Source organism: Hyla sarda, unplaced genomic scaffold (genome assembly GCF_029499605.1).
Source record: "Hyla sarda isolate aHylSar1 unplaced genomic scaffold, aHylSar1.hap1 scaffold_721, whole genome shotgun sequence".
Taxonomy (NCBI): domain Eukaryota; kingdom Metazoa; phylum Chordata; class Amphibia; order Anura; family Hylidae; genus Hyla; species Hyla sarda.
The window spans coordinates 148,378-161,713 of NW_026610742.1; the positions used below are offsets into that span (position 1 = coordinate 148,378).

At 44.7% G+C, this 13,336-nt stretch overlaps 3 non-coding genes across 3 annotated transcripts; all 3 read right to left on the bottom strand.

Moving 5' to 3' along the window:
* Nucleotides 1-1,428: 1,428 nt before the first annotated feature.
* Nucleotides 1,429-1,619, bottom strand: LOC130344503 (U2 spliceosomal RNA). Its single transcript, XR_008883418.1, has one exon. It is a non-coding gene; the product is annotated as a U2 spliceosomal RNA (small nuclear RNA).
* Nucleotides 1,620-3,712: 2,093 nt separating this feature from the next.
* Nucleotides 3,713-3,903, bottom strand: LOC130344504 (U2 spliceosomal RNA). Its single transcript, XR_008883419.1, has one exon. It is a non-coding gene; the product is annotated as a U2 spliceosomal RNA (small nuclear RNA).
* Nucleotides 3,904-5,989: 2,086 nt separating this feature from the next.
* Nucleotides 5,990-6,178, bottom strand: LOC130344447 (U2 spliceosomal RNA). Its single transcript, XR_008883372.1, has one exon. It is a non-coding gene; the product is annotated as a U2 spliceosomal RNA (small nuclear RNA).
* Between the last annotated feature and the right edge of the window lie 7,158 nt (nt 6,179-13,336).

Below are 13,336 nucleotides of genomic sequence, written 5' to 3' on the forward strand. Positions count from 1 at the left end.
CCATAATAGACGACATCACCAAACAGCTCCATAGTCACATACACAGCAAAGGAGAGATGTTGTTTACACCTAGTGATGTCAGTGGTATTGAGTGACATCACAGCACAGTGCTAAGGCTCCTGGGCCTGGACACAGCAGCGGCTGCAATATCTCAACGGAGAATACGTTTATATATATGTGTGTGTGTGCGCGTATAAATAAATATATATATATATATATATATATATATATATATATATATATATATATATTTCTCCGCCGAAATCACTTTTAAACCCATTTCCACCTTTTTTTCCCTTCTCTTCCTCTTACTTTTTTTTCACGTTTTTTTACGTTTTTCTCCTTTTCGCCTCTTTTCTGGGCGTATTATTCTTCTTTTTCTTCTTTTTTTTCGTCTAATGCATACCCCATCAGTGCAGCAATGCTTATTCAATACCGCCAGCAGATGGAGACACTGGGGGATAATTTTCTAAGGATTTATACTGATTTTTCCTGTCTGAATTTGTCGCACAGAAAGTTGCAGGCCAAATATGTGTGACATTTCTGCGACTTTAGCTTCTAGAGCATTTTTACAACATTATACATAGGTGCTGAATACATAAAAAGCGACTGTTCAGCGACAGACAAGTCGCATCGGCTGAAAGTAGGCCAGAATGTCAGTCCATGTTGGAGCAGGTTTAGATACAGTCTAAAGTATAGATCTCAAAGTCTGTGCACAGAATTTAGCAAGGGCCTCGCACCTTCTGATGCATCAGGTAGGTGCACAATAGCATAGCCTAACCCTCTGTACTTTGGTCTATATTGATGCGGGACATAGACAGCCAGCTGATGACCAATCCATTAGTGCAATGGATGGCTGGAAGCATTTGTCTTTGCCTTTGCAATACCACAGAAGCAATGCATGGTCAATGTACAGCAATGACACACCTGTGTGAACAGCCAGGAGACCCCCCCCCCCCCCCCCCATGTTATGTTACATAGTTACATAGTTAGTACGGTCGAAAAAAGACATATGTCCATCAAGTTCAAGCAGGGAATTAAGGGGTAGGGGTGTGGCGCGATATTGGGGAAGGGATGAGATTTTATATTTCTTCATAAGCATTAATCTTATTTTGTCAATTAGGAACATTCAGCACCCACCCGCTATCAAGGCAGCTGCCTATCATGTCATGCCCTACCTGCACAGGTGTGCTGGCTACTCAAATGATCCAATTAAGGAGGCCATTTAGTCAGCAGCAGCAGAAGTCCTGTGCCTGGACGCTCCAACAGCGGCCAGACACAAGCAGAAGCAGAAGCAGCAGAAGCAGCAGCAGCACCACCTTTTGTTTTTTGGCTGCAGCAGCAGCAAGGCCCACAGGGCGGGCTAGCTGGCTAGCCAGCAAGCAGGTAGCAATGAAAGTAGGAATCTTTCTTTTTAACCCTGTAAGGGGGTGGTGCACTGTACCCGAAGATACTGCCATATCGGGTCAATGCATAGGGCGACGGAAGCAAGCTTCGAAATCGGCCCCCGTTCTCAAAAATCCATTTAATATATGGTCCCCAGATAGGGGACGTATCAGATATTAAACTGATAAGAACAGATACTACACTTGATCTTAGCCAAAAGGCCGAGAAGCGATAACCGTGAAAGGGGCGGGCCCAACAAGGTGCCCTTCATGGGCACTATCACTGCTTGCTGTCAGGGAGGCTGCCAGACAATTTTCCATGCACACTCTGGGCTGGGGGGCAGTCAACCACCAGTACACACAGCAGAACCTAAACCCATACCATTATTGCTAAGCAGCAAGACAGGGGCCCATTGCACTCCCACGGGGCCTTTTTAAATGCAATCCATAACCCGGACTTGCCAGGAACCCTTCTTACTCCTCCTACTTGCATGTGACACTGGGCTTAGGATCTGCATAGGAAACACACACACAAGCACACACCTACCTTTGTTGCCTGCAGATGCCTCCTTGGCTGTCCCCAAACGGTATCAAACCAACACCCACGGGAAGCTGTAAGCATAGAGGACATGCCTGCACCCCATTGGACTTACCTGTGTGGGTTAAACCCGGGTTATTTGACAACCTATGGCGGTGATGGTTCTGCTCAGGCAGAGCAGTGCTGATGCTCCTCATAAAGCTGTCGCTGCTGTGAAGGTTCTAGGTGACATCACAAATCCCTATGGTTACATACACAACAAAGCTGGGTTGTTGTTGTTTACACTCTGCAAGGCCTGTGGAAGTGAGTGACATCATAGCACTGTAGTTCTGAGGGTTCTAGATGGATGCAACAATCTCCTGTTGCTTCTATGAAGGCCATAATAGACGACATCACCAAACAGCTCCATAGTCACATACACAGCAAAGGAGAGATGTTGTTTACACCTAGTGATGTCAGTGGTATTGAGTGACATCACAGCACAGTGCTAAGGCTCCTGGGCCTGGACACAGCAGCGGCTGCAATATCTCAACGGAGAATACGTTTATATATATGTGTGTGTGTGCGCGTATATATATATATATATATATATATATATATATATATATATATATATATTTCTCCGCCGAAATCACTTTTAAACCCATTTCCACCTTTTTTTCCCTTCTCTTCCTCTTACTTTTTTTTCACGTTTTTTTACGTTTTTCTCCTTTTCGCCTCTTTTCTGGGCGTATTATTCTTCTTTTTCTTCTTTTTTTTCGTCTAATGCATACCCCATCAGTGCAGCAATGCTTATTCAATACCGCCAGCAGATGGAGACACTGGGGGATAATTTTCTAAGGATTTATACTGATTTTTCCTGTCTGAATTTGTCGCACAGAAAGTTGCAGGCCAAATATGTGTGACATTTCTGCGACTTTAGCTTCTAGAGCATTTTTACAACATTATACATAGGTGCTGAATACATAAAAAGCGACTGTTCAGCGACAGACAAGTCGCATCGGCTGAAAGTAGGCCAGAATGTCAGTCCATGTTGGAGCAGGTTTAGATACAGTCTAAAGTATAGATCTCAAAGTCTGTGCACAGAATTTAGCAAGGGCCTCGCACCTTCTGATGCATCAGGTAGGTGCACAATAGCATAGCCTAACCCTCTGTACTTTGGTCTATATTGATGCGGGACATAGACAGCCAGCTGATGACCAATCCATTAGTGCAATGGATGGCTGGAAGCATTTGTCTTTGCCTTTGCAATACCACAGAAGCAATGCATGGTCAATGTACAGCAATGACACACCTGTGTGAACAGCCAGGAGACCCCCCCCCCCCATGTTATGTTACATAGTTACATAGTTAGTACGGTCGAAAAAAGACATATGTCCATCAAGTTCAACCAGGGAATTAAGGGGTAGGGGTGTGGCGCGATATTGGGGAAGGGATGAGATTTTATATTTCTTCATAAGCATTAATCTTATTTTGTCAATTAGGAACATTCAGCACCCACCCGCTATCAAGGCAGCTGCCTATCATGTCATGCCCTACCTGCACAGGTGTGCTGGCTACTCAAATGATGCAATTAAGGAGGCCATTTAGTCAGCAGCAGCAGAAGTCCTGTGCCTGGACGCTCCAACAGCGGCCAGACACAAGCAGAAGCAGAAGCAGCAGAAGCAGCAGCAGCACCACCTTTTGTTTTTTGGCTGCAGCAGCAGCAAGGCCCACAGGGCTGGCTAGCTGGCTAGCCAGCAAGCAGGTAGCAATGAAAGTAGGAATCTTTCTTTTTAACCCTGTAAGGGGGTGGTGCACTGTACCCGAAGATACTGCCATATCGGGTCAATGCATAGGGCGACGGAAGCAAGCTTCGAAATCGGCCCCCGTTCTCAAAAATCCATTTAATATATGGTCCCCAGATAGGGGACGTATCAGATATTAAACTGATAAGAACAGATACTACACTTGATCTTAGCCAAAAGGCCGAGAAGCGATAACCGTGAAAGGGGCGGGCCCAACAAGGTGCCCTTCATGGGCACTATCACTGCTTGCTGTCAGGGAGGCTGCCAGACAATTTTCCATGCACACTCTGGGCTGGGGGGCAGTCAACCACCAGTACACACAGCAGAACCTAAACCCATACCATTATTGCTAAGCAGCAAGACAGGGGCCCATTGCACTCCCACGGGGCCTTTTTAAATGCAATCCATAACCCGGATTTGCCAGGAACCCTTCTTACTCCTCCTACTTGCATGTGACACTGGGCTTAGGATCTGCATAGGAAACACACACACAAGCACACACCTACCTTTGTTGCCTGCAGATGCCTCCTTGGCTGTCCCCAAACGGTATCAAACCAACACCCACGGGAAGCTGTAAGCATAGAGGACATGCCTGCACCCCATTGGACTTACCTGTGTGGGTTAAACCCGGGTTATTTGACAACCTATGGCGGTGATGGTTCTGCTCAGGCAGAGCAGTGCTGATGCTCCTCATAAAGCTGTCGCTGCTGTGAAGGTTCTAGGTGACATCACAAATCCCTATGGTTACATACACAACAAAGCTGGGTTGTTGTTGTTTACAGTCTGCAAGGCCTGTGGAAGTGAGTGACATCATAGCACTGTAGTTCTGAGGGTTCTAGATGGATGCAACAATCTCCTGTTGCTTCTATGAAGGCCATAATAGACGACATCACCAAACAGCTCCATAGTCACATACACAGCAAAGGAGAGATGTTGTTTACACCTAGTGATGTCAGTGGTATTGAGTGACATCACAGCACAGTGCTAAGGCTCCTGGGCCTGGACACAGCAGCGGCTGCAATATCTCAACGGAGAATACGTTTATATATATGTGTGTGTGTGCGCGTATATATATATATATATATATATATATATATATATATATATATATATTCTCCGCCGAAATCACTTTTAAACCCATTTCCACCTTTTTTTCCCTTCTCTTCCTCTTACTTTTTTTTCACGTTTTTTTACGTTTTTCTCCTTTTCGCCTCTTTTCTGGGCATATTATTCTTCTTTTTCTTCTTTTTTTTCGTCTAATGCATACCCCATCAGTGCAGCAATGCTTATTCAATACCGCCAGCAGATGGAGACACTGGGGGATAATTTTCTAAGGATTTATACTGATTTTTCCTGTCTGAATTTGTCGCACAGAAAGTTGCAGGCCAAATATGTGTGACATTTCTGCGACTTTAGCTTCTAGAGCATTTTTACAACATTATACATAGGTGCTGAATACATAAAAAGCGACTGTTCAGCGACAGACAAGTCGCATCGGCTGAAAGTAGGCCAGAATGTCAGTCCATGTTGGAGCAGGTTTAGATACAGTCTAAAGTATAGATCTCAAAGTCTGTGCACAGAATTTAGCAAGGGCCTCGCACCTTCTGATGCATCAGGTAGGTGCACAATAGCATAGCCTAACCCTCTGTACTTTGGTCTATATTGATGCGGGACATAGACAGCCAGCTGATGACCAATCCATTAGTGCAATGGATGGCTGGAAGCATTTGTCTTTGCCTTTGCAATACCACAGAAGCAATGCATGGTCAATGTACAGCAATGACACACCTGTGTGAACAGCCAGGAGACCCCCCCCCCCCCCCCCATGTTATGTTACATAGTTACATAGTTAGTACGGTCGAAAAAAGACATATGTCCATCAAGTTCAACCAGGGAATTAAGGGGTAGGGGTGTGGCGCGATGTTGGGGAAGGGATGAGATTTTATATTTCTTTATAAGCATTAATCTTATTTTGTCAATTAGGAACATTCAGCACCCACCCGCTATCAAGGCAGCTGCCTATCATGTCATGCCCTACCTGCACAGGTGTGCTGGCTACTCAAATGATCCAATTAAGGAGGCCATTTAGTCAGCAGCAGCAGAAGTCCTGTGCCTGGACGCTCCAACAGCGGCCAGACACAAGCAGAAGCAGAAGCAGCAGCAGCACCACCTTTTGTTTTTTGGCTGCAGCAGCAGCAAGGCCCACAGGGCTGGCTAGCTGGCTAGCCAGCAAGCAGGTAGCAATGAAAGTAGGAATCTTTCTTTTTAACCCTGTAAGGGGGTGGTGCACTGTACCCGAAGATACTGCCATATCGGGTCAATGCATAGGGCGACGGAAGCAAGCTTCGAAATCGGCCCCCGTTCTCAAAAATCCATTTAATATATGGTCCCCAGATAGGGGACGTATCAGATATTAAACTGATAAGAACAGATTTTTTTTTTTTTTTTTTTTTTTATTGAAAAGGAAATATACAATACATAACCAAGTAAATCATTCAAAAAATTACATATTCATCTGAAAAACACATGAATAACACATATTTGACATATACAATATATACAGGAAGCATGTCTTTACATGTACATATAACAAAAAGCTTTCCCTTCATGACTTTCCCTCAGAAAAAATAAATTGCAGCGGATTCTGTCCCTCCAACTGTCCCTTCATATCAGGATATAATCTGTAAGAAAAGAAAAAGAAAGACAAATAAGAATACAATCATAACCAGTACTTCCATTTTTTGTGTTTCCAGATCCCCTCTGCATCATCAGAACCATAGTTTTTCCTATCACATAATACGTAAAGGTAAATTTTACCACGGATCATGCCCAGACATTCCTTCACACTTACTTCAGTTTGATTGAAAATCCTAATATTCCTTACATCCCACAGAACCTCTTTTACACAATTTACTATGAACCATAACACTCTTGCCTTCTCTCTCTCCACTGCACACAAACCAAACATCATCATATTAAAGGATAACATTTCAATTCCAGTAAGATTTTTAATTAGACCAGACATTCTTCTCCACACAGACTTCGCATAACCACACTCCCAAAACACATGTACATAATTCTCACATCCACCGCAACCATCCCTGGGACACACTTCACTGTCTACCAATCTCCTTCTCCTCTGAAATTCCCTTGTTGGCAGACACCCATGAGCTAACATCCAAGACAAGTCCTTTTGTTTATTTGTCAGTTCCTTGTGACTGACATTTTTCCACACTACCTTACAATCCTTCTCAGACAGACCTCCCACACATTCCACTGTTTCTCTCTGCTCCAACACTTTCATCACCTTCTTACTATCATTCCATTCAGTCACACATTCCAGATTATTTTTCCTGACACACCGCCCTATTCTCTGATAGAACCAAGGAACCTCAAAACTTACAGGTACCCTTAAGTCCCTTTCCATTAGCTTATATTTCAACAACACATTACCAGCCAAATACCTTACCATGCACCCAAACACACATTCCTTCTTACTTACAGCGAGACAAAAACTGACATACTTCACAGCCAGGAACACTTCCACATTCATCATTCCTTTCCCACCATGCATTCTGCTTTTCACCACCTTCCCACGACTCAATTTCTCCATCCTTGAATTCCATAAGAAAACAAAGATCTCCCTGATAATTCTTGCCAGACACCTATCCGGTGGAGGAAACACATAATTAACATAAAGCAAAATAGGAATTATAACAGCTTTAATAACCAGAATCCTTCCCTCAATCGATAAAGTCCTTAAAGACCAGAAGTTTATTTTATTCCCCACCCTCCCCAAAACCCTCTCCCAACTTTCTTTCCCATACAAATCATTATCAAACACCACCCCAAGCACTTCCACACCCCCCTCTCTCACAGGCCACTCGCACAACCCACTCTCTCCCCACCCCTCAAAAAATTTACAACCACTCTTCCCAACATTAAGCTTAAACCCACTCATTAAACAGAAACACTCAGTCAATAACTTAGCACGCCTTACCCCTGCCATTGACTTACATACAACAGTAACATCATCCATGTAACCAATCACTCGCATATCCTTCCCATGACTACCAGGTATTTCTATACCCCGCATCACCTTATCTCTCCTAATCATCCCCAACAAAGGCTCAATCATACAAATAAAAAGAATTGGCGACAGGGGACACCCCTGCCGCACTCCAGATTTTATACTCACCTCCCTACTCAGAAAACCATTGACCTGAATCTTACTATAAATGTCCCTATACAAACATTCAATCCACTTCACCATTCTGTCCGGCACATTCATCCTCCTCAAAACCCTAAACAATAAATCATGCACCACCCTATCATACGCTTTTTCAAAATCCACCGTAACAACAGCCACACCTTGCTTCCTAGTTTTACAGTCCCACAATACATCCCTCAGACCTAACAGACATTCAGAAATCCTACGATCAGGCACTGCACACATTTGCTCCTCACCTACCATACAATCAATCACATCCTTTAACCTATTCGCAATAACTTTAGCAATAATTTTGTAATCACAATTCAAGAGCGCTATAGGCCTCCAATTTTTAAGATCCCTCTTATCCCCTTTTTTAAACAATAACACAGTCACACTCTCACTCATACTTTTAGATAACTTCCCTCTCCTAAGTACTTCCTTACACACCTCCCATACATAATCCCCTAACATATCCCAAAACACAAGATAAAATTCCACAGGCAAACCATCACTCCCTGCCACCTTTCCTTTCTTCATCCCATTCACAGCATCCTCCACCTCACTCTTCCTCACATCCTCTTCCATAAAGAACCCATCAATTTCATCCAAACGCTTATCCACATATCCCAAACATTCCTCCTCTAGAGTCACGTCCCGCTCCTTCTCCGTGAATAAATCAGAATAAAACTTCCACACTTCCTCTAACACCTCATCCTTACCAAAGACCTCTACCCCATCATTCTTAAAAACACTCATCATCTCAGTTTTTTTACTGAATGCCTTTTTAAAGAAAAATTTGCTACATTTCTCATCCTTCTCTTTCACTTCAACCCTAGCCTGTGCAATAATCTTCCTTCCATTCCTCTCCAGACACTCATTCACACTTCCACGAGCTTCCTCAATCTCCTTCTCAACACTCATCCCCAAACGCCTCAATTCATACAAATACTCTAACCTTCTTTGCCATCTCTCATACTCTTCTCTATCTTTCCTCCCTTTCTCACACCCTTTTTTAATAAAAAACCTTTTAGTCTCTAACTTCACCCACTCCCACCACTCAACCACACTATAAAATGCATCCTTCCTCAACACCCATCCATCAAAACGCTCCCTATATTCTTGTAATACACATTCATTATCCAATAAAGACACATTCAACTTCCAAACACCCTTTCCATACTCACTTAGACCACCACCTTTTACCACACACTCAATCCAGGCATGATCCGTGAACGGTAACCTCCTCCGTCTGAAATTAGAAACAGACATTAGTTTTGAGACAAAAATGAAATCAATACGCGAACTTGTATTGTTAGAGAAATATGTATAACCGATAGTACCATCATTATGGGCAACAAAGGAATCCTTTAACCCAAATAAATTTACAATCTCTTTAAGCTGCTTACTAGTACTGTCTAAACCAGACCCACCACCCACCGTAGTACTACTCCTATCCCCCTCTGTTATTATACAATTGAAATCCCCTATAAGGAACACATCATCCCTCCCACTCAAAAAGAAATATAATTTCTCAAACACCTCCCCTCTTTCCTTCCTCCCAGTTGGAGCATAAACATTAATTACTTTATATGTGAAACCCCTGAAAATAAAATGCACTAATAATACCCTACCCGGAACAATATGGACAACTTTTTTAACAACAAACTCATTACTTTTGAACAAAATCCCCACCCCCGAATTACGTTCCATTGAACCAGACCATACCGATTGCCCATAAGGCCAGGAGATATTTGGCTCCCCATCCAAGCAGCACTCCTGGAGACCTAGAACATCAAAAGAATATCTAGAAAGTAAATCAAAAATGGCGGATCTCCTTTCTAAAGATCTAATACTGCGGACATTTAGAGAACCAATTGTTAAACTCATTCAAACATTTGAAGGAAAAAAAGGAAATACAAAATCAAGCATTATCAAAAGGAGGCCTAGCCTTTCCCCGACCTCTACCCTTATTTTTTGCCTCCCCTTCCTTAAACTTAAGAGTCTTTGTCAATTTTTTGACTGAACATTCCTCCAAATAACCTGTGCCCAGGGAGGATAAAGAGGAGTCAGAATCAATCTGACATGACGACCCTCCACCTGCCTCCTCCCTTCCCGGGCTAGGAAAGTCCTCAATCCTTTGACTCTGAGGAGTCGGACAGTCATCCTCCGATTCTTCCACCGGCATCTTTCTCTTCAAGGATTCTTTGTCCACAGTCATCTCCTCTGGGGGATCAGAGGCCTCCGAAACAGATGCCCCCGAAACAGACTCCGCCTTCTCCCCCTCTGCCACCAAAGCATCCGGAACAGACCTAGAAATGGAAGGAAAAACAGGGGCAGACTCTGCTTCACTGGTCAGCACGCTAACCTCTGCATCGCCTGCCCTGGCAGCATTGGAGTCCTCAGGAACTGTCCCACCTCGAAGAGCCATTGCATATGATCGGGGTGCCCCGGACTGGTAAGTGGGGCAACTCCTAGCCAGGTGATCCGAAGAACCACAGAAATGACACTTGCGTTTCTCGGGACAGTCTGCAGTGCGGTGATCAGGCTTGTGGCAGTTCCTGCAAACCTGCCCGGTTGTACAGTTCTCTCTGGTATGACCAAAGCAAAAACAGTCCCGGCAAAAACTTGGCATCCCCGGGTAGTGCAGAAACCCCCTGTTGTTCCCTATCGCAAAGTTCTGCGGGGGGTGACAAAAACCTTCAGCACCACCCTCGGGGGCAGGCCTAAACTCCACCCAAAAACGTCTCATGCCTGTGAAAGTCCCCAGGATGTTATTTTTCCTCTCCGCACCAGAAACAGACACACAATACCTTCTTAGAAAGGTCTGGATCTCCTCATCCCGCACAAAAGGGTTGTACATATGCACTACCACTGGAACTTTCTTAGGCCGAGCCTCGCAGGAAATGAATCGGATCCCTTGTAGGTCAGGGTGAGAAGCATTCTCCTTACTCCGGTAGAGACAGGTACGGAGATCATCCAGGTTGTAGAAGGTCACGTCAAAGAATCCTTGGCTGGGAAAGACCTGGACACAGAAGATGGAAGCATGCGGCATCCTCAGCACTCCCTCCACGACCTTCTGCTGGACATGCAAAATCCCGTAGGCACTCCTCTTTTCCTCCTCGATAAACAGCCGTACTGTATTAGGAGCGTTCGGCGCATTAGCCATCCTCTCCGGCAGACCCGTCCTCCGATGATCACCTTCCCGTTATCCTGGGACTAAGCCCTCTCCCCAATAGCAGCAGGTGGGTGAAGCCCAGGCAATAAACCTGGGCGATCCCACAAGGCCGAGGAGAGGGGTACCCGAATACCTTAGGGCAAGACACTTGATCTTAGCCAAAAGGCCGAGAAGCGATAACCGTGAAAGGGGCGGGCCCAACAAGGTGCCCTTCATGGGCACTATCACTGCTTGCTGTCAGGGAGGCTGCCAGACAATTTTCCATGCACACTCTGGGCTGGGGGGCAGTCAACCACCAGTACACACAGCAGAACCTAAACCCATACCATTATTGCTAAGCAGCAAGACAGGGGCCCATTGCACTCCCACGGGGCCTTTTTAAATGCAATCCATAACCCGGATTTGCCAGGAACCCTTCTTACTCCTCCTACTTGCATGTGACACTGGGCTTAGGATCTGCATAGGAAACACACACACAAGCACACACCTACCTTTGTTGCCTGCAGATGCCTCCTTGGCTGTCCTCAAACGGTATCAAACCAACACCCACGGGAAGCTGTAAGCATAGAGGACATGCCTGCACCCCATTGGACTTACCTGTGTGGGTTAAACCCGGGTTATTTGACAACCTATGGCGGTGATGGTTCTGCTCAGGCAGAGCAGTGCTGATGCTCCTCATAAAGCTGTCGCTGCTGTGAAGGTTCTAGGTGACATCACAAATCCCTATGGTTACATACACAACAAAGCTGGGTTGTTGTTGTTTACACTCTGCAAGGCCTGTGGAAGTGAGTGACATCATAGCACTGTAGTTCTGAGGGTTCTAGATGGATGCAACAATCTCCTGTTGCTTCTATGAAGGCCATAATAGACGACATCACCAAACAGCTCCATAGTCACATACACAGCAAAGGAGAGATGTTGTTTACACCTAGTGATGTCAGTGGTATTGAGTGACATCACAGCACAGTGCTAAGGCTCCTGGGCCTGGACACAGCAGCGGCTGCAATATCTCAACAGAGAATACGTTTATATATATGTGTGTGTGTGCGCGTATATATATATATATATATATATATATATATATATATATATATATATATTTCTCCGCCGAAATCACTTTTAAACCCATTTCCACCTTTTTTTCCCTTCTCTTCCTCTTACTTTTTTTTCACGTTTTTTTACGTTTTTCTCCTTTTCGCCTCTTTTCTGGGCGTATTATTCTTCTTTTTCTTCTTTTTTTTCGTCTAATGCATACCCCATCAGTGCAGCAATGCTTATTCAATACCGCCAGCAGATGGAGACACTGGGGGATAATTTTCTAAGGATTTATACTGATTTTTCCTGTCTGAATTTGTCGCACAGAAAGTTGCAGGCCAAATATGTGTGACATTTCTGCGACTTTAGCTTCTAGAGCATTTTTACAACATTATACATAGGTGCTGAATACATAAAAAGCGACTGTTCAGCGACAGACAAGTCGCATCGGCTGAAAGTAGGCCAGAATGTCAGTCCATGTTGGAGCAGGTTTAGATACAGTCTAAAGTATAGATCTCAAAGTCTGTGCACAGAATTTAGCAAGGGCCTCGCACCTTCTGATGCATCAGGTAGGTGCACAATAGCATAGCCTAACCCTCTGTACTTTGGTCTATATTGATGCGGGACATAGACAGCCAGCTGATGACCAATCCATTAGTGCAATGGATGGCTGGAAGCATTTGTCTTTGCCTTTGCAATACCACAGAAGCAATGCATGGTCAATGTACAGCAATGACACACCTGTGTGAACAGCCAGGAGACCCCCCCCCCCCCCCCCCCATGTTATGTTACATAGTTACATAGTTAGTACGGTCGAAAAAAGACATATGTCCATCAAGTTCAACCAGGGAATTAAGGGGTAGGGGTGTGGCGCGATATTGGGGAAGGGATGAGATTTTATATTTCTTCATAAGCATTAATCTTATTTTGTCAATTAGGAACATTCAGCACCCACCCGCTATCAAGGCAGCTGCCTATCATGTCATGCCCTACCTGCACAGGTGTGCTGGCTACTCAAATGATCCAATTAAGGAGGCCATTTAGTCAGCAGCAGCAGAAGTCCTGTGCCTGGACGCTCCAACAGCGGCCAGACACAAGCAGAAGCAGAAGCAGCAGAAGCAGCAGCAGCACCACCTTTTGTTTTTTGGCTGCAGCAGCAGCAGCAAGGCCCACAGGGCTGGCTAGCTGGCTAGCCAGCAAGCA